The sequence below is a fragment of the Pteropus alecto genome, unplaced genomic scaffold, assembly GCF_000325575.1.
Source record: "Pteropus alecto unplaced genomic scaffold, ASM32557v1 scaffold87, whole genome shotgun sequence".
Taxonomy (NCBI): domain Eukaryota; kingdom Metazoa; phylum Chordata; class Mammalia; order Chiroptera; family Pteropodidae; genus Pteropus; species Pteropus alecto.
The window spans coordinates 9,768,278-9,791,011 of NW_006443225.1; the positions used below are offsets into that span (position 1 = coordinate 9,768,278).

General features: G+C 38.9%; 1 pseudogene; it reads right to left on the reverse strand.

Annotated features, from left to right (window-relative positions):
- Positions 1-6,912: 6,912 nt before the first annotated feature.
- LOC112472632 lies at positions 6,913-7,032 on the reverse strand (annotated as a pseudogene).
- Positions 7,033-22,734: the final 15,702 nt, after the last annotated feature.

Consider the following 22,734-nt stretch of genomic DNA (forward strand, 5'->3'; position numbering starts at 1 on the left):
GGAAGAGCCTGGCGCCATGTATCTGTTCAATAAATGATAGTTATTTATTAGTATCTTAATTAGATATGTGCAAGAATAATTTATAAGAATAAAATTACCATCTGAAGAAAGAATACTTGATTCTTTCTTCTAATGTTGCTTCACAATACATTTATATCTCCTTTAAAATAACAGATTCCTAAAGATTTGGTGTAAACTGTAATTTTTATAAAAAGAGTAGTACTTTCTGATTTAAGGACATTTTCATTCAGAGATACTTTATTATCTTCATCTCTAACTAAATTTCAATTAACAGTTACTATTAAATCTTTAACTCTACAATTTTTCAACTACTAGTCTTTGTCAAAGGATTTATAATCAATCAAATATGCAATTACTCTAGAAATCCAAATATTTATAGAACCTTAAATTATTTTTTAAAGTGCACAATCACTTTGGGGATCCTGGCCCAAGGACAGCAAGAATACATCAGGGCTACAACTTCCTGACTTTGGTCTCCCCTCTAAGTCTCATGGTAGATGATATCATCCCACAAATGGTCAAGCTTTGAGACATGGCCAGCTGAAGACAGAGTAGACACCTAATCATGTTAAATAAATGACATACTGAACACATTAAATTAGTAGTATTTTATTTTTTAAGTTTTATTGAGGTATAACTTACATATAGTAAAACACAGAAGTCTGAATGGTGCCCGCTCAGTGCAATTTTACACAATTCTACACCCATGGAATGACACTCAGATCAAAATACAGGACATTTGGCAGTGAGGGACCAAGATGGCGACATAGGAGGCTCCTGAATTTCCTCCTCCACAACACTCCAGCTTCACATGGAGCAATTCTCTCTGAGACCAAAAACAAAAAAAAACAAAACTAAGTGACTTCTATACATTGGGAAAATGAGAAAATAGCCACATGAAAACAAGTAGGAAAATCTAGACACATTCTCACCATAAACTCCATTCCCAACACAGTGATATACAATCAGGAGAGAACCTTCAACTCTCAGCTTCTCCCTGAGAAGCTAAGGAACAGACCCCCAAAACACCTTGCTCTGAAAACCAATGGGGCTTGCATGCACAAGTCCCACAGGATGGTAGCAAACGAAGAAGCAGTTCTTAATGGGCATATGAGCACTCTCCGCTGGGCCCAGTGCAGAGGGAGCACACAAAACACCCATCTCCCAGCCTTCACTGGAAGAGATTTCACTATATATTTTAAAGCTTCTTCCTGAGGCTCTGACCTCTGATTAGCACGCATATAGGGGTGCTATCCTCATCGGAGCCTGAAAGAACTGGTGGGCATGTCCCTTGCCTTCTCCGTATAGCTCTCTGTAACGATCAAACCAAGTCATCAGCATCTCCCTGGAGTCAGTCCACACATCGAGTGCTCCATATTTTATGGCTGTCACCTGAGAGGTGGGCCTCCCAATCACCTTGCTTCTATAGCCAATGAGGCTTGTATTCATGAGTCTCACAGGACTATAGCCAACAAAGCAGCAGTTTTTCAACTGGCTATAAACTCGGGCTCAGTGCAGAGGGAGCAGGCAAAAACACCCAGCTCCTAGTTTTACCCGGGAATGACCTTAACTACATAGTCTCCTGGCTGCTGCCTGAGAATACAGTTTCTAATCAACCTGCAAAAAGCGCTGACTGTGATCTTCCCCTTTAGAACACTGATAGGTCTTGGTGCAACTTCAACTACTGGGAGTCACAGAAAACAAAGATGGCAACCTGGACAATCACAAATGTTTGAGACAACCAGGAGCTCAGGCCATGTTAGTTGACAAGTTTCATCTCCTACATAAGACCAATTCATCAAGACTGGGAGAGGAGGCTATTTTATCTAATGTGCATAACCCAACAGAGAGTCAAAGAAAATGAGGAAAGAGGGGAATATGTTCCAAACAATAGAACAAAATAAATTTCCAGAAACTGATCTTAATGAAACATAGATAAATGATTTACCCAATAGAGTTGAAAGTGTTATATTAAAGATACTCATCAAGGTCAGGAGATCAATGCATGAACAAAGTGAGAATTTCAACAAAGGAAAAAATATTTAAAAGTATAAAACGAAACTCATAAAGCTATAAAATATAATAACTGAACACAAAAATTCAATAGAGGGGTTCTACAGTAGACTAAACCAAGCAGAAGAAAGGATTAGTGGACTCAAGAACAAGGCAATGGAATTCATTCCATCTGAGTAGCAAAATTAAAAAGAATGAAAAAGACTGAAGATAGCTTAAGGGACTTACGAGACATCATCAGACAGACAAATATATACATTATAGGGGTCCCAGAAGGTGAAGAGAGAGAAAGGGACAGAAAGCTTATTCAAATAAAAAATGGCTGTAAACTTCCTTAACTGGAAAAAAGAAATAGCCATCCAGAGCAAGGAACCCAAAGAGTACCAAAAAAAGATAAATCCAGAGACCCGCACTGAGACACATTATAATTAAATGATCAAAAAAAATCTTAAAAGCAGTAGGAGAACAGCAACTTGTTACAAACAAGGGAACCCACAGTAGATTTTTCAGCAGAAACTTTGGAGGTGAGATGGGAGTGGAAGAAAATATTAAGTACTGAAAGACAGAAACTGCCAACCATGATACTCTACTATACAATAGTCTCTTCAATCAATTGTATCAGGAAAGCTGAATAGCCCTATGCAAAAGAATAACACTGAAGCCCCTAGATTTTAGGGATTTGACATCAGAGGCGAGGCAACAAAAGCAAAAATAAACAAGTAGAACTACATCAAGCACAGCAGAGGAAATCATCAACAAAATGAGTAATGGGAGGAAATATTTGTAAACCACATATCCAATAAGGGGTTAATATGCAAAATATACTAGGAAACAAAATGACTTTCTCAAAGAGATATGCGATGTTGCTACTCCCATTTTCACTGCAGCGTTATGTACTACAGCCAAGGCAAGGAGACAACCTGAGTGTTTGCAGACAGATGAATGAATAAAGAAAATGTGATACACACACACAATGGAATATGATTCAATGTTTAAAAATAAGGGAATCTTGCCATTTGCAGCATGGATGAATGTGGAGGACATCACACTCAGTGAAATAAGCCAGAAAGACAAACTCATGTTATCACTTATACATGGAATCTAAAATAAAATTTTTAAAAAGTCAGACTCACAGAAATAGAGAAGGAATGGCAGTTACCAGGTGCTGGGGAGGTTGGTGAAAGGTACAAACTTCCAGTTATCTGAGGATCTAATATGGTGACTATAGTGGATAATATTGTGCTGCATAATTAAAATTTGCGGAGAGTAGAATTTAAGTGTTCTCACCAATAAACAAGGAAATATGTGAGGTGATGGATGTGTTAATTAACTTGATGGTGGGAATCCCTTCACAATGTAAATCATCATGTACACTTGAAATACATAACAATTTTATTTGTCGATTATACCTCAGTAAAGCTGAAAAAAAGATATAGAACCATTGCTTATATTTCTGCTAATACTTTTATTTTAAAATTTTGACAAAAGAATGTGAGATGACAGAAATTGTATTCTTATATTAAACAGTGAGTCAGAGAGATCTGGGAAAGTGGAGTAAGAAAGATGGGGAGGTGAAGGAGCTGAAAGTACAGGTTTGGGAGTCAGAAGGACCTGCCACTGGCTATATTTGACATTTGGCAAGGCACACCTCCCTGTAGGGCCTGTAGTCCCTTCACTTGTATTATGAAAATAATATTATCTCTGTAGGTGAGCCTTATGGGAATTAAACGAGTTAATGCACATAAAGACTTACAAGGTGCCGCATAAAAACTCAGCAAATGGCAGGTGTCAATATTAAGAATTAATCATTTTAATATTCAGTCAAAGTATAGTCAGTTTGAGCCAAAACATCTTCCTTCTTCCTGACTGTTACACTTTCATGTGATAATGCTTTTAAGAGTAGAGTGACAATATTTTCATTCCTACCATTTTGATTTAGCTGTTGAAGGAAACTTTTCTTCATTGGAACTACTCTATCAATATTAAATTCCATTTTAAAAGCAATTGTTAAGAATTCTGAGAATAAACTTACACTGTCTTTGATCAAATAAGCTGTTGTAATCAGAATAAATGTTCGGCGACGATCAAGCTATTTATTTTCAGAGCTTCCAATTTTTTGAAGCCTAAAATGGTTTAGTCCTGTCCACCAAGCAATTAATATGTTCTACTAAACAAATCAGAACTGGAGAACCAAATTAACACCTTTCAAGAGTGATACATCAGCGCTGCTTCTACAGAATGCTGTACAACCCTTCCCCCTAATTTAATGGATAAATTCTAAGCATCAGAATGCCTAATCTGGCCTGAATTCTTTCAGAGGCAAAATATATAATTTATACATTTATATGAAGTGTAAGTTAGTAGAAAAATTAAACTCCTCTACTATATATGAAATTCTACTTTCAAACCCTTACATTCAGCACAAAACGAGAATCAATTTTCATTCATTAACCCAGACTTAATTTAGTTAGGAAAGATATTTTGTGTAGATGGACAAGAGCTGGGACAATCACACAGCAGATCCCCTTCCAGCCTCGCATGAGTGGCAGATCACGTCCCAGGGTTGTAGACCACGCAGGTGCAATTACCTCACCCTGGTCTTCAGTCTGAGACAACAGATCAGCCTTTCTACACACCCAATTGAAAAGTAGCCCAAACCCTCAGCCACACTCCAACCAGAGTAAATCATGTGGACTTACTATTACTGTCTTTCACACCCACCCCTCTGTGAAATAATAGAAAAACGCATGTATTGGTCTTTGCCCTGGGTTCCTGGCACAGAGTTCCTAAAGCCCTTGTGATTTCCTAAGTGATAAGAGCACTGAGAGCATCTCTTGCTCTAGTATTTGACCTTTGACCTCATCCTGGACACCGGGTTCCTAAAACACTTGTAAATTCCTAAGAGCACTGGGAGCATTTTTTGTTCTAATGAAGTGACTCTGGGTGGACTCCTGGATGGGGGATGGTCACCGGAAAGACTAAGCCATGATTAGAAGCTTGGAATGTTCAGTCCCACCCCTCACTTCTCTGGATTGGGGAGAGAGGCTAGAAGTGGAGTTACTAGCTGATCATGCCTCCATGAGGAAGCCTCCATAAAAATCCCAAAAGTATGGGGTTTGCAGAGCTTCCAGGTTGGTGAACACTTCCATATACCAGAAGGGTGAGGCACTCCAACTCCATAGGGACAGAATCTGCTGGGCTTGGGACCCTCCCAGACCTCGCTCTGCGTATCTCTTTTTTATAATAATTTTTTGTTTCTTAATTATAGTTGGCATATACTCTTATATTAGTTTCAGGTATACAACATAGTGATTACACATTTATATAATTTATAAAGTGATTACCCTGATAAATCTGGTCCTGACACCATATACGGTTATTACAATATTATTGACTATATTCCTCATGTATTTTACATCCCCATAACTATTTTCTAACTACTAATTTGTCCTTCTTAATCCCTCTCCCTGTTTCACCCACTCCCCAATCTCACTTCTATCTGGCAACCATCAAAATGTTCTCTGCATCTACAAGTTTGTTTCTGTTTTATTTATCTATTTTGTTTTTTAGATTCCACATATAAATGAAATTATATGGCATCTGTCTTTCTATCTGACTTACTCCACTCAGCATAATACCCTCTAAATCCATCCATGTTGTTGCAGATGGCAAGACTGCATTCTTTTTTGTAATATTCCATTGTATAAATGCACAATCACTTCTTTAGTCATTCATCCACTTATGGACACCCAGGTTGCTTCCATTTACTGGCTATTGTAAATAATGATGCAATAGGTATATAGACGAAATGTCCCTTCAGAGTGGTGTTTTGAATATTTTTATATAAACACACGGAGGTGGGATTACTGTGCTCTTTTTGTCTGATGTTATAGTGTTTGTTTTAAAGTGTATTTTAGTGATGTCGGAAACATGGAGGAGTGAGAGATGTCCCCAGATCTCTCTCCTTGAAACAACAATAAGCTGAACATCTAAAACACAACAACAACAACAACAAAATACCAGCGATGGGTGAATGGATTAAGAAGAGGTGGTACATATACACGATGGAATATTACTCAGCTATATATCTCTTTATGTGACTGTTCATTTGTATCCTTTATCATGTCCTTTAATAAACTGGTAAACGTAAGTGTTTCCCTGAGTTCTATGAGCCACTCTAGCATATAATCAAATCCAAAGGGGAGAAGGTCATGGCAACCTCTAATTGGCAGCCAAGTTGGACAGAAGTTGTGGGTAACCTGGGGACCTACTACTTGTGATTGGCATCTGAATTGGGGCAAGGGACGCGATCTTGTGTGACTGAGCCCTTAAGCTGTGGAATCTGATGCTATCTCCAGGTAGAAAATATCAGAATTGAGTTAAATTATAGAACACCCACCTAGTATCTTGGAATTGCTTAATATGGGACAATAACCGGCACATTTGGTGACCAGAAGTGTCACAGTGAATTGTTCTGTGTGAAAGCAAAGGAGAAAGACACAGGAGAACTGTAGGTTTTTCCAATTCACCCCCATACCTGGCCTCCATGGACTTGAAGTTATATATTTTGGGGAAAACGGACAAGGAAAATAGCTTTTTTATTCCTTTTGATCTCCAGTATTTATTTTAACCTAACTTCAGGAACTAAAAACCAAAAGCAGCAGCCTACCTAGAAATCTATACATGAAACAGAAACTGATATCCAATGCTGAAATTCAATACCAGATAGTGCTGCCAGACAGCGGAAAGATCCTAAGTAGTCAGAAGGACAATGAGATCATTAAAAATGCACTTTTTTTTTTTAGGAGAGGAAACCCTTGGTTGACCTCACAGATTGCAAGGACCTTGTCAGTTTACAATCCCTTATTTTTTTGCTTATGCCTACAGCACCTGGTCTTCCTGGATGGTCTCCCATCCAAGTACTAACCTGGCCCGACCCTGCTTAGCCTCCAAGATCAGACAGGATCAGGCCTGTGTCAGGGTAGCATGGCCGTAGGCTTCTTTTTCTTGAAATAGATTCTAAGTGGTGACATTCCTTTCTCCAGTCCCTCCTGGGTAAAGAGACTAAGAGAAAACTTCTGTATTTTTATTCTAATAGAACTTAGTGAGTGCCTTTGTCCTAAAAAGAAATGAGAAAAATAAGGGAGAAAAAAGGTGGTGGTGGTGGTGGTATTATTATTATTATTATTATTATTATTATTATCATCATCATCATCATCATCATCATCATCATTGCACCAGAACCAGGACCTTGGCAACGGGGCTACGTTCAGCTGCTAATTGTTCTGATATGAGCAGAGGAGTAAGAATTTATGCTGATAAATGGGAAAACAATATAGCAATTGATCAAAAATATGTCAATATATTGACCAGAAGTTAAAAGGTGAAGAATAGGATCCGTCTAGGGCTGGGAACCTGGAGCAAGATTCCAGAATGCTGGATTACAGCACACAGCAAAGAAGAATGATGGGTTAGGTGATAAATATGAGCTTGCCAGGCGAACTACTGCCAGGTACTGGGGGCTGAGCTTGGCTGGTGAAGTCAGGAAAGCCATGAAGATGAGTGACATCTGAGGCATAGTCCTTACAAGGTAGTTACATCCAGAGTAACGTCCTAAATCAGAATTTCATTACAACTTGATGACCTAGAAACTTCCCTTCAGTCATCCAGGACAATGTTCAAGGGATGGATGAGCTAGAGCAAAAGTCTGAATTGATGGAATGTAAGTAGCATCAATTAAATTCTTCACCCTGCCACTACTGATAGAACATTTTGGAACTGAATTTCTTAAAATTAAACTGCTTCCCCACTTCCTTTACCTCTTTATACCACATATTTACTTTAGCTGCATGCACAGTTTGGCAACAACCATAGAATGAAAATGAGGAAACCATGCAGCGTTAAGATCAAGCCCCACCTTATAAGAAGCCCATTTAAAAAAAGAAACAAAACGCCTGTGAGGCTCCTAAAGAGCCAGCCATCAACCTTCAGACACACCCAGACTCACAACTGAATTCGCATTAAGAACCATTCGTTCAGTGACTGTTTATTTATCACCTGTGAGGCTCCTAAAGAGCCAGCCATCAGTCTTCAGACACACCCAGACTCACAACTGAATTCACCATTAAGAACCATTCGTTCAGTGACTGTTTATTTATTGAATGACCAACCACCTTGTGCGTGGCACAAGCTAGATTTTGAGGACACACTGCCCGCCTAAGAGAAGATCTTTCTCCTTGTAGGAGAAAGACATGTAAACCATCAACTGCAGAACCATTTGGCCAGAGCTCTAACTGCAGCGTGCACAAGATGAGTGGCAGCGGAAGTGTATTTATCCTCCAACACTAAGGACAGGCTTATTCCGACGTCTTAACATGTGCCATATATAAATAAATATCTGCCGACAGAAAGTACGGATTACAAGGGATCATGCTGAGATCTAACAAAAATTATTTCTAATTTCACTTAATCCATAGAATATACTGACACAACATTTTCCAGTATTGAATCCTAATAAACCTTTATTTGTCAAGTCCTTATCAGCTCCAAGCTGCAGACCACTGCCATTCCTGCACTTGTTTTTAATCTCTTTTTCTACCTTTAGTTTCCAAACCAACGTGGACTTTGTCATCCACCTTCCAGTGCGGGGTGAAGGTCGTCACCTGGTCATTTATATTGCCGTGTTCTCAGTGTAACACAGACATATGGCTAATGTGTCCTTAATTGTGTTATTTTGTTGTGCTCTGCTGCTATCGCATCTCCTGAATTTTCTTCAGTCAATTACTGTCAAGTGCATTTAATTTCTTCTATTTCATGTTAGCCCATTGCCAACATTCTCATCCCCAATAGAGCCGAAATTCCGCTGGAGAAATACTGGGTTTTTCTTTTACACTGATACAGAGTCACTCTATAATAGTTTCTTGAAAGGGAAGCTATTCTTTTCTGGAAGGTCTAGACCGCCATTGTAAGAGCTGGATTCTTTTAGCCTCTCAGTGTATGTCCACATTCTTTATTTGGTATGTCACTCTTCCCATGCTCCACTTAATTATGTGATAATGTGGAGAGTGCTACAGTAGTCTGAGAAAATAAGTCGAATTACTCTGGATTCAACAACAAATGGCAGAGCCCGCAGATTGCCACTTACTCACCCTCTGGTCAATAAAAAAAACACAACTGAGATCTTAGTAGAAAGATCTGAAGATAGAAACGAAAGATCCAAAATCTCTACACTCCCATGAAATGAAATGTTTTTCCTCTAAATGTACTATATTTGCTATAGTTTCAATACAGTTGAAATATTTCATATAGAAATTAGAAAATATTATGATTATACTTAGCGTGCAGGAAGCTTTTCTGAGCTCTATCTCACATTAGTTTCTTCTTTTTTTTTAACCATAGAAACTGAGCGGGTTACTTTCTCCCTCCAGGGTACAATTTAAATTTCTTTTTTATTCCTTTAATTTTTTAAGTGCATTGTTTCCACAAGTTTCAAGAGCTGGTTTAAAGATGGAGTTTACAATTTGCATCTTTTAGGTTAGATTACATCTACATTTTTTAGTGCGTATCCTAAATGTACTAAGAAGTGAAACATTTTTTAAGACTCGGTATAACAGCTTAGTCCAGAGCATGATTTTCATAATTTTAGCTATTTAGGGAAAACATTAACATTTTTTTAAAAACAGAACAATATTACATCATGAAATTTGCAGTGCATGGATACCAAATTTCTCCACAAAGATTTTTCAAAGGTATGTAAGCACCAAATTTCTCCACAAAGATTTTAAAGAGGACACTAGAAGTGGACTTAGGATGCTGGGTGGCAGCTGGTCTGACATGACAGGCATGAATAAATGTGCCAACAAAGCCCTTATGGTTTATTGGGTAATTATGGGAAGTAGCATTGGTGCCAGCCAATCAGACTCCTGGGCAGCTACTTCGAAACCCACTTACTCTTAAAGTAGATCATTAAAAATGCACTTCGGTGGAGAAGCTTTACTCCTACTCGACATAAACAGTCTATTTGCAAAGTTAGTCATTTGGTCAAAATGCAGCACATCAGTGATGGTACAGTGAACAGCCACCTCTATATTACACAAACATCTTCCATTAAAGGCATTTTGGAGTGAAGCTTTCAAACATGAGAGGAACGAATGGGCCTGCAACGGGCACGTGCCCATCCATTTCTATCCATAAAACCACATATTGACACACAAAAGCGACTTCATTCCATTTGTTTGCAGGTTTCTGAAATGTAACTCTAGAGCTTATGTGTACAGTGCAAATTGAATCACATTTATTTAAATGCCAAACAGAGGACAAATTTCTTTTTTACTTGAAAAGGCAAATCTTAATTCTTGGAAGCTGGTTAAGTGCATATCTCCTCCTGCCAAACCACAAAACAAAGAGGTGATAACTAAAAAGCTTTCTGAAAATCACTCAGGAAGATTCAAACTTTTACTTAATGACATGGAGAAGACTATTTTTAAACGTACAACCTCCCGCTGCCCAAAACTTCAAAAGGCAAGTTGGCTCCAGGTACTGTCTTGGGAAGAAGGATGACGGAACAATATCAAGCAAACCATGAAGACTTTAGCCTAGGTGTGAGAAAATGTTTTAAGCTACAATTGGATTTACGCGAATACAATGTTTAATTTTGTAAAATGACATTCACCATCAATCCCAGAAGGTTATTAATACCTAATCCTAGAAGTCAACCTTCTCAACAGAAAATTTTAGTCTCTCTCCAGAAAAGGTATACACATTAAGGTCTGAAAAGCTCTGCCAATAAATTTGATTTGACTCATAACCGGGGGCAATGCTCAAAATATTTATAACTGGTTGGCATGGGCAGTAGGTGAACAGAATGGATTCTTGGATCCATTGCTCAGGGGAGGGGTCTGAAAGGCCCCTAGGCAGAGGGTTCCAAGGGAGGAACCAAGGAAGCCAGGGTCTCAAGAAAGCAGCCACTTACTGACCAGTTCAGACATATTTCAATATTTTAACAATTAGTGTAAATACACCTGTGCGCATTAACTCACATCAACTCTTCTCCTACCTATGTGAAACATCCATCACACTGGGTAGACCTAGAGAAGAAGCATTTTAAAACAATGCTCCTGGTAATTTGCATTGAAAATGTAGATGATGATCAGATGCACCTGAGATCCTCCCATCGGAACACAATGGGGCAGGTGGGAGGGAAAGGAAGGAAAGAAGGAAGGATGAGTTCGGGGATAAGCATAAACTATCACAGCAACTAAAGGATTTAGGACTGTGCACCTTAAGGAAAGGGAAGCAATATTGGCTAGAAAGGAAACTTGAAATAATAAAAGGCTTAAGAAGGTAAAATGTAGCCTTTTCTCTGGCTGACAAGAATGACAAGTGTGCAGGCCACCAGGAGCAATGAGGTAGGCACTGGTTTCCATCAGCATCCTAAATCCAATTTGAAACCATCATTTCATCTTCAAAGAAATAGATGAAAAAGTTTACACTGGAGACAAAGCACCTGAAGTTGAATCACATCATCAACCTGGGGCTGATGAGACACTGAGTGGATTTTCTATTACATTTCTACAGACCGAACATCTGTCTTAGAGTGAGCTTATTCAGCCTCAACCAAAAGCTTTTACATCTAGGCATACTCATCATCATCGAGGGCACTGAACTGAAAGATACTCTGAGAAGACAAGACGGACTATTGGGAAATCGTTTTAACGAAAGCTTATTCTGAACAAGAAAAAATACCCCAGATGAAGCAGCATGAAAAAGAACCTATGGCCTACCAATCAGATTCTTTGAAAAAAATTAGCCCTCATGCTGTTGCTGTGAGCAAAGTGACCTTCCACTTTCTGAAGAGGCCCAGGTACCAATGGGTGAATAACTTATTAAAAGCACAAAACGCTCTAACACTGAGGCAGAGGAAAATTTTACGTACTTCTGTTTTCACACTGCAGACATCTAAATGTTGACCAAAGACCCACTGCAAGTAAGTAAATTAAATCCTATGCCTTAGGTCTCCCACAAAAATCTAAAAGAGAAAACCTATGCATCACATAAATAACACTTTGAAGCAAACATAAATTAAAGCTGTGCTTTCTTTCCCTGGAGAAAACTGATAGACAAGCTCTCAGATCTTAAGTTCTGAAATGCCTTTGCAAATAGTGTGGGTATGAAGGAAAATCTACTGGGCTTTCTCAGCTACCCTTAGAGCTATGCCTCCAGCCACTTGGTCACAGCTGGTTCCTTGAGATGCTGGTTGACGTCTCTCAAAGCAGTGGCCCGGTGTATTTCACAGAAAGCCTCTTTCTGGAAGGCAGAGCTCCTTGGAATGATACCACATTGGCCAGAAACCCTTATTTCCTGCAGTGCAGCATCCATCCAAGAAAAGTCTATCCAGGACCAATATTGCCAAGAATAATACAGACAAACATGTTGGCATTCACAAACTTTGAAGGTAGCCCAGAAACTGAGATGCTCAACCCACTCACAGCAGAGAAAGACATACGCCTCCACTTCTTTGTCTGGATTACCTATCCAATACCTGAAAGATTTAGCTAGCCCACTACTAGCAAGCAAAGACTAGCTCAAGGAATAACAGGTCTTTGAAAAAAGCAGCTGATGCTCGAGAGTCGGAGATTTAGGCAAAATCTTATTCTTTAGAACAGTACCTCCCAGTGGTATTGGACCAGATCTAGTCAGTGTTTCTATTTAACTTCATGAGTGGAGTTAGGTGCTAAGGACAAGGGACCCCATTAAGTCAACTAAAACTAATTAATTGACCTCAGTCTTGATCCAGTAGAAAGCATACATTTGGTAAAGCTAACTCGAAGTTTGATCGCCACCCTTTCCAATGTCCTTAAGCTAGAGACAGTAGGGGTGGTGTTGTGGCCTGTATAGAATAGACCAAACCAAGTATGCTCTCAAAGGCTGTTTATTAGCCGGCAGCTGTCCTGTTCAAAGGAGCAGCCCCGAAATGCCAAGATACAAGGTTTTTAAGCCCTAAATCCCATTCTTCATTCTATCTTAAACACAAAGGTCTATTTCTCTCCTATTCACTACCTGTCAACCCACTGGTCAAGTGTGCAAGCAGGGGTACAGAAGCAGAAAGCTTATTGTTAGAATGCTATGGCTTATGTACAATTGATTATTTTTCATGCCATGCAAGCAAGCAGGGTTACACAGGCTAAAATTGGCAGTTAGCGTATGAGCTCATTGTTACAAGTTTCCTGATTAACAGAATGCGGTTAGGGGTTCTAGAAACTAGGCCTAAGGTATAGACTTCCTTTGTCCAGTTTCAGGTTTTAATTATCCTTTAACCCTTTCACATTTCAGCAGGCTATCACAGTGGGACCACAGGTGGTTAACATCTCTACCTGGCCCTCTGGCCTTCAGCTTCTTCAACAAGGAAGAGCAAATGTGCAGAAGCTGCAAGAGATTTAAATTTTGGCAGGCACCATTGCAATACAGTCCCTTCAATTTAACGGCAGGAAATTCTGGTCGGAACTTTCTAAACTCATTTCCACACTTCTCAGTAACTACCAACCCACCTAGAATCTTCAGAAACTCATTAGTGCCCACCCTCTTCTGGCTAGAACGCCTGACTGTAAAAAAAAGAAAAAAAAAAAAAAAAGGACCACTCTCTGAAAAGAATAATTTTCTTTCAGAACATCTGTATATTTTAATCTATAGTCTCAAAATAATAAGTGTTTTGGCACACTGTACTAATGATAATTTGGCTTATGAAACTATTAGTGGCTGAGTTAATACTATTTTACAAGTGACCGACTTATATTTTAGAAACTATTTACTGTCCTGCACTAATCTAGACAACTATATTTTCATGTGTATTAGTCTGAGCTTCATAAGCCAAATATACAGATATTTTATGGCAAGATTTGAGTTGAAGAAGATTAGCAAACACCCTGAAAAAAAAATAATGTTAGACATTCGAATCACAAGGCCATCAAGAGAGGCAGAGTAAAATTAAGACAGATTGGCAGGGAGAAAATATCTAAATATCTTTTAAATGAGATTTGAAAAGGAGAGGGAGGAGCAATGAGGTGTAAAGATAAGACAAAGGCAAACATTCAGAGTTCCAGATAAACAAGCAGATATCATTCATACCCAGTAAAGTACTTGAGGCAGAGAGGCCATCAAGCCTCACAAGGAGCAATGCTCCCATCTTGCACGTTAATTATAAGAGGAAGTCTAGTCCTTGCCTGCCATACAGCTAGTTAGATTTCTAGTTTTCCATCTCACTGCTCTAAGGAATCATTTATGTTAGCTCAAGCCACCAGAGACTAATGGATATTCCCCACTCCATAAACTAGCAGCCACATTCATGCGTTTCTATGAAGAGCTTAGGGAGGGGAACAGGTACGTAAAGTTTTCTCTATAACCAAAATTATCATTTACCAACAACGCTGATGGTGTTACACTCTCAGGTATAAATCAAGTAGACCTGTATATTTCTAAAGTGCTAGCCACCTTATATTAGGCAAATATTGATCAGGTCTGGCTCTGAGTGAGTACTCAGAGCTGCACCAACTGTGAGAAACTCCAAGTTGCACTGGGACCAACGCTTGTGTACCAACAAATTTGAGAAAAAAAACCACCTTTACCTTCAGGCCTGCTAAGGTGCCTAGAACAAAGGAGTATGACTGGCGGCTCAGGACCCAGATCTGCTTAGAAAGCTAAATAAGATTACTCGCGGTCCCTTCTTTCTACCAAAAATACCAGCTTTTTTACTACTTTATTGTCATTATCCCCACCAAGAAAAGTCTTTATCAATACTCAGATTTTTATCTTATAAAGATTCAAGTAGCACCAAAAAAAAAGTAGACAGGAAAAAAGAAGCAAAACAACTACTTTGTTTTTCTAATGTTTAAAAAAGGCAAAAAAAAAAAAAAAACAAAGAATACTGAAATTATGAATACATTCATTTGACTAAAAAGTTTAATCACTGATTAGAGCTGAGCATATCAGGTTTAACCCAAATTTCCAGGCACTCAATGCAACATCATCTAGTCAACCGAATGGACCAGTCACAATTAAGGAAAACCAACCTACACGGGTTTGAACTAAATCCCAAGCCCCTTGAAATTATCACCAGAATAAAATGAATTATTGGTTACTCTAGTTTCATCCTAATGAAATTCAGGTTTTAATGCTTGGTGGTATTTTGTTCATATATATTGCCTTTTGGGGTTTTGTTTTCGTTATTGTCTACTGAGTTTAGCAATTTAAGGATAATGATGGCTAGAAATTTTGCTCTACAACATAGAACTTAAAGGTCAGCCTAATCAATGTTATTTAACAATAAAGCCAGGAGTCCAATTGTTGTGATCCTCTTAACATACTGGGCTCACTCCTGTGGTAATTTACAATTCAGGAATATAAAATTAATCTCAGTTGAAAGCATTTAACTCAGCTTCTGTAGAACAAACCTAAGTGAAATGGTATAAATCTAGATGATTCTATGCCTCAGTCAACATGGAGGGAGCTGAATCTCTGTGAACAAGGATTCTCTGCAATTCATAGACAGTCATTTACCCAGCATTGTGAAGAAATCAATGCTGTTTTTGGTGGTGGGTGGAAGTGACAGATGGCACTTAACTTTTCTTTAATAAAATTCTTTGTGAACAAGAGTAATCATCATTTTAAAAAAGACAGAATACTTCCTTTTATTGTTTTTCTTCCTAATATAATAAATGACAATTTCACTTTTTATCCTTTCTCTAGTTCTTAAAGAAAGCTGCAAGATGGAAGCCACAGGAATAAAAGTTCTGTGGTAGCTATGAAAAACACCAGTCTAGCAGCCACTAGAGGGAAAAATGGGTTTGGAGCTCCCCAAAAAGCTCTGTCTCCAAAGAATCATCACCATTTTATGTCTGGCAGCTCACTGAAAAGCTCCATTCTCAGGGCTTCTCTTTATTTGACATGACTCAGAACTCACTCTGTTTAAACAGACCTATCTACAGGGCATTTGTCAAAAATAATCAATGGCAATCGTTCAACATTGCTGATGCCTGAGGCAGTATTACCAATTGGGGCTAACAAGAGGCTGACCAAAAAACTTAAAAGAAAAAACTAGAGAATGATATGTTCATACAGGCTTTGAAAAGTTCTGAAATATCCCTGGCAAGCAAGAAACTAATGTGTATGAGCCCAGCTGTGTGCATGCCCAGGGCTGTGCACATGCCCAGAAAAGACCTAAGAAGGCCATAATCTCATACCCCTGGCTGACCTTGAGGCTCTGTTCAATCACAAGGTAAAGGCTAAGGCAAACTTGTAAATAAACTGCCACAGCATTTAAAGTGTGCCCCAAAACAGACACACACACACACACACACAGAGTCACCCAGCAAAGGCGAGGAGCCTTATTGGTTCAAGGCATGTAAGGAAATCTATGCCCAATAATTAGCTAATCTATAAGGCAACCAAACAGAGACTTCGGTGGCTACACATAAGTTTATAGATTTTATACAGACAACAGAATCAGTTCAGGAAGATCACTAAACAAACAAGTAAACAGCAACGATAAAAATATTGACAGGGTGAGGAAGTAGGGAGAGAAATGTGATTTCCGGAGTTGCTACATCATTTTATTTTAAATGTTCAGACTGAAAAAAAAAAAAAAAAGAGATGCAAAGAAAGGGAAAGTACGACTTATACGCAGGGAAAACGTCACTAATAGAAACTGTACTGAAGGAAGCCTGGACATTAAATTTGCTAGGCAGAGACTTTAAGGCAGCTATCACAAATACAGTCGAAGAGCTACAAGAAACAATGTATAATGAATTAAAGGAAATTATGAGAATGATGTCCCCCCAAATAGAGATCATCAATAAGACATGGAAATTATTAGGAAGAAGAAGAGTGAAAGAGGAGGAGGAAAAAGAAGAGAGGGGGTGATGAAGAAAGAGGGAGAGGAAGGTCAAGGAGGAGGAGGAGGACCAAATCGTCGGGAGTTTAAAAGTACAACAATGGAAATGAAGAATCCACTAGATGGACTCAAACAACAGAGTTTAACGGGCAGAAAAAAAGAATCAGCGAACTTGAAAACAAATTGACTGAGATCATCTACGTTGAGGAATAGCAACGAAAAAGAATGAAGAAAAATGAACAAAGCCTTAGAGACTTATGGGAGTCTGTTCAAACACACCAACCTAACCATAATGACAACCCCAGAGGAGAGGAGAGAAAGGTGCAGAAAGAATATCTGAAGATAAAATGGCCAAAAACGTCCTCAATTTGATGAAAGACATTGATTAGCACATCTAAGCAGCTCGAGAAACTCTAAGCAGGATAAATGTGAAGAGACAGACACGGCAACAGATCATAGTCAAACTGTCAAAAGACAAAGACTAAGAAGGAATCTTAAAAACAGCAAGAGAAAAGCAACTCACAACATACAGGGGATCCTTAAGATTAAAACCTGAGTTTCCATCAAAAACTCTGAAGGCCAAAAGGCAGTGTAATGACTAAGAGAAAGAATTCCAGCAAAACTATCTTCATAAATGAATGATAAGTTAGGACATTCCCAGTGACAGACTCTCTCCTTGACCAAACTTCATTCAGGGTCTCTGAGCCCTCTTCTAAACAAGGCCTAAACTTTGGCCTGCCTTTAGCGAGAATCTTACTAAGTCGGTTTAGCAAGATTCCCCCACGCTTGACAACTGATCAAGTTCCTTGGCTCCCACTCTTGATGTCTAAATCCTCGGCCTGCCCTTAACCAGAATCCTGTTAGGCCAGTTTAGCAAGAATCCTTCTACTCTGGATGCCTCTTCTTAGTAATTTTAGATCCACTGACACCTTCACTCTGCTTGTTGGCTATAAATCTCCATTTTTCCTTGTAATCAGAGTTAAGCCCAGTCTTTCTTCCCTGTTATAATAGTCTTGCCCCTTTTGCAATAGTCATGAATAAAGGTTTCTTTATCATTTTACCAAGTTGCCAGAATAATTTTTCTCTGTAACACCAGGTGAACGAAACCTGAGAGAATCTGTCACTAGCACACAAGCCCTACAAGAAATACTAAAGGAAGTTCTTTGGTATTTCAGCCTAAAGGAAGGCTGAAATGAAAGGACACTAGATGGTAATTTAAGTTCATATTAAGAAATAATAAAGAGTACCATTAAAGTCAAATACATTTTTAAAACATTAAAAAGAGTACAATGTATTTTTGTTTATAATTCTTTTTTCTATCTGATTAAAAAGAAAACTAGATAAAGAAATATTTCTAAAATCGTGTGTGATATTATAATGTATAAAGATGTAATTTGTATAACAATCATTGTACAAAGGTAGGAGATGGAAACAGGATTACACTGAAGCAAAATTTTTTATACCATAAAAATTAGATTGGTATTAACTTAACAATTGTTTTAAGATGTTAAGATGTTACCTGTAATCCCTGGGACAACCAGTCCTAAAATAAATCAGAAAGATAGAGTAAGACAACAACGATGGCACTAAAATGGCATGCTAGGAAATACCTATTTAACACAAAAGGCAGCAGCACTGGAGAAATAGACAAAAAAAGACATAAGATATGCAGCAAGCAAATAGCAAAATGGATACCTACCTTAAATCTTACTTTATCGGCAATTATATTAAATGCAATGGACTAACTACTACAATCCATAGATGAAGATTGACAGAATGGATTTTCTAATGATCCAACTATACAGTATCTACAAGAGATTCACTTTAGCTCCAAAAAAACACGTAAAGTAAAAGGATGGAATAATACACACCATGCAAACAGGAACCCAAAGAAAGCTAGGCTAAGCTAGTATCAGACAAAAGAGACTTAAGACAAAACATTTTTGAAAAGAAAAATAAGGATATTTTATAATGATAAAAAGATTAATCCAACTGTCTACTTGATATTGCCAATGGGTGCTTATCTCAAAGTCAATATGTTTCAAATGAGCGTTACCCAAAACGATTTCTCCTAAAGCCTTCCCCATCTCGTTGAAAACAACTACATCCCTCCGGTCACTCCAGGCAAGAACCTTCACTGCTCTTTTCTTTCACTTCCTACATCCAGTCCATCAGCAAATTCTACCAGCATTACCTTCAAAATATATCAAGAATTGGGGCACATCTCATCATCTTCACCATCACCATCTTGATCTAAAGATTATCTCCCTCTGGATTACTTCAGTATCCTCCTAACTAAGACACCCTTAATTTTTCTTCAAGTTACTCCAGGACTTTACGAGGCATAATTACTGAAAAGGGCAATATAAATAGCCCTGATAACTAGTAAGAAATAGGAAAATACAGAAAAATATCAAAAAGTACTCAGAGCAAATTTGGCAAATAACTTTAAAACTGTTCCAAATAAAGCAAAAGATAACTTCCAACAATTTTACATTTCCAAGAAATCTTCACTGTAACAAAGTTTGTTTTCATTACCCAAAGTTTACTTTATAACTCTATGTTTTGCAAGTACTTCCCAACAAACAATTTTGTGCAATGGATGTTTCCCCCTCATCCTCGTCCATGTAACACTTGCCCTCCACAAAAAGTTGCCTCATTATATGTTCCTAGTATTTGCATGCCAGATAAATGGAGCAAGGCAGCTGAACCACTGTAACCAAACTCTACATCTCCATTGGTCTGCCAGCAAGCAGGATTTTCCCCTTAATCATATCTATTCTTCTTCCAGTAACAAAAATTTAAAAAAAAAAAAAAAAAACCCTCCTAAATCATCTACTAAATACATGCACATACGTTCAGACAAAGACAGTAGAAGAGGGTGCTGTCTGCATGATAAGCATGTGCAGAGCAGTACACCCTATTCGGCAGGCCATGCAGTCGGTATCACTTCAAAGCAGGGACGGAGCCCTGCGGGCTCAGGTTCCCAGTCTGGTTATTGCATGTGTGAGCTGCACAATTCAAGTAAGACACTGACCCTCGGAGCTTCAGCTCCAGCTACTGTAAAACGGGGAAGGGGATGGGGGAGCAGCAACAGCAATATTTACTTCACATGACATTGGTAAAGATTAAATGCAATAAATGAATCTATAGCACTAACTTCTGTGCCTGACACCAAGGTAAAATAAGTATTAATAAGTAATACTTACTAGTGTTGTTTTCATGTAACAGGAAGGGAAGAACAGCAACAACAAAAATTAATCGTCACTGCACCCTTTCACCAACAAACGGTGGGTGAGGAAAAAACTCTGCCTAAGAATTTAATTTTTTTCCCCAAAATCTAAGTTTTTACCAGTTCTTTGTATCACATATCGTAAGGACCAAGGGATTGTCTTTTGGTACGGGATAGCCCAATGATGGACTCACAAGTTATGGAGGGTGAGTCCAGGAGCTCATCTAGATGGGGAGACACAGATGAATCTAAGTTATATAATAAGAGCATTTTGAGAATTTGAGAAGTTGTCTCTGGGTAACTCTAAGATTTCAGAAGCCTTGGAAACTTGGAAAAGAGAGGTGATGAGCTCTCCAGCTATGAAGAAAGGCCAGAAATATTTAAAGAGTTTAGGATCCTTATGCAGGCTAAGGCCAGTAAGAGGTAACCCACGATGAAAAGTGGTTAATAAACCAGTTTTGGAAAAATCATGCCTGATGTTGAATTTGAAGTTGTTCCTTGTTCTGATTACTCTAGTCCGTTCTGTGATTATTCGATTATCCCTAAAATCTTCCTAACATTCTGTTGCTCATAGCAACTTGACAGTGGTGATTTGGGCAGTGAAGGATTAAGGGCTGGGCTGCAAATAGAGTGCAGTGTAATGGGGAAAGGACAAGAGCCAAAGGAGAAGAGACTGGTGAGAGGAAAATGGAAACGAAGAGCAAGTACGGAAAAGAGCAAACAAGTCAGGAGAGAATATAAGTTCTACCAAGAATCCTTGGAAACGTTGAAGAGAGCCCTGGACCTCCAACATTCGATGCAATGAAAGCTTCAGCTGCTCTGTTTAGAACAGACGTTACACAACATATAAAAGATGGAGGACTTGGGGATACTCTGGTTACGATGATTGATTCACGTATCCGTTATTAAAATTTTATGTAATCGTACACTTATATTTGGATCGATCCGAAGTTAGGAAGAAAGCAAGGTCAGGAAGTAAGAGTTAAGAAGTTAAAATTACAATGATGTTTTATTTAAAATATGTAAGAACAGCAACTATTTTATCAAAGCTCTTACATTTAAATAAATGTCAAAATATAAATCAGGAACTAAGAAATATCTTAAGTATGTCATAGAACATATTGAAAGCAACGCTGACACAAGAATCAGCCAAAGTGAAAGCAGATTCCAGCCTTGCTCCTTACCGTGCGAGCTGGAAAACCCCCTCAAGCTCTCAATGTTTTCCGAGCCTTGTCCTTTAATGAGGGCTAAGGGGCCTGGCTCTGCCTGACCAGACGTCTACGGTCCTCACGCCCCTCACCTCACCATTCATCCAGAGGTGGGCTTCCTCCGTTCCTGATACCGCCCGTTCCTCTGGCCTCCTTGGGTTCTGAGGACCCTTCAAAATTCCCAGTTTACTCTTTTGGACTTTAGCACACCTCACGGGTTGGGACTTGGCTCATTCATTCCATTTCAGCAGCTCCCTCACTCTGTCGCTCCCCATCCCCTTGGGTGTGGACTTTTTCTGCATCCGCCAACCATGCCGCTGCTTCCCACTCATGCCCAAGAAGGCCACAGTCCAGCCTCCAGGAGGTAGTGGGGATCTGGGCGGCAATAACACCCCTGCTGGGTACCCACGATAATCAAATGAGGTCATCTCTACACTAGCTCTGTATAAAAATAAGACATTACGACACGATTACCTAAATAACCTGTGGTATAATACTAAATTCTCTCCAGCTCGGATTTTTTTTTTTATAAATGTTATGCTAATCTATATATTGTTGTTTCTCTTGTGATGACACTGGGATCCACCCCAAAGGAGCAGACAAAAACATTATTTGTCTTTATCTGCCTGTAAAAGCAATTAGATGCCAGTGTTAAGAACAGCACACATACAAATGTTAGCACTATTATGGAGCGTATGTGTAAGATGCGAAAAATTGGGGGTCAACTTCATTTTACTGACTCACGTAGATGAGGAAAAACTCCCACCGTGCAACCAAGAGTTAGTCTCAAATCACCTCGGTAATACACAGCAATATGTAGACTTGGCTCCACACGGTTCCCCCAGAGGCCTTTGAGACTCTCTCCCTGGAGTCCCATCGGCCCTCCTCACACAGCTTTGCCCCCTCCTAAGGGGGCAGGCAAGACGATTCGAAAGTCCAGATGCATCTACCTGCATCTTCCCAAGGCTGCCCTGACCTAGGCAACGATCCTTTCCCTCACCTTACTTTTCCTAACCTCCACTTCGCCTTTTTTATAATTATTCTCAACAGGAACGTTTTAAACTAAGCAGGTAGCACCTTAGCCCAGGTCAGAAGTTCTGCTAGATGGTGCCAAGTGCCAGCTAATTTGGTCACCATAATGGAACAATTGAGGCTTGTGTATAGTCGAAGTACTGAGACACTGTCAATAAGAAACAGAATGACATCAATCATTAACAGTTAAATCATTGTTTTAAAACTGACAAGAAATTAAGTATTAAATGCATCACTGGTAGAGGGAAATTGCAGGCACTATGCTAAATCTACTCTTCCGGACTCTAGTTAGCCAGTTTCTTTAAAGCTGTCTTTCATAACCAAACACTGTCCTGTCCATCACT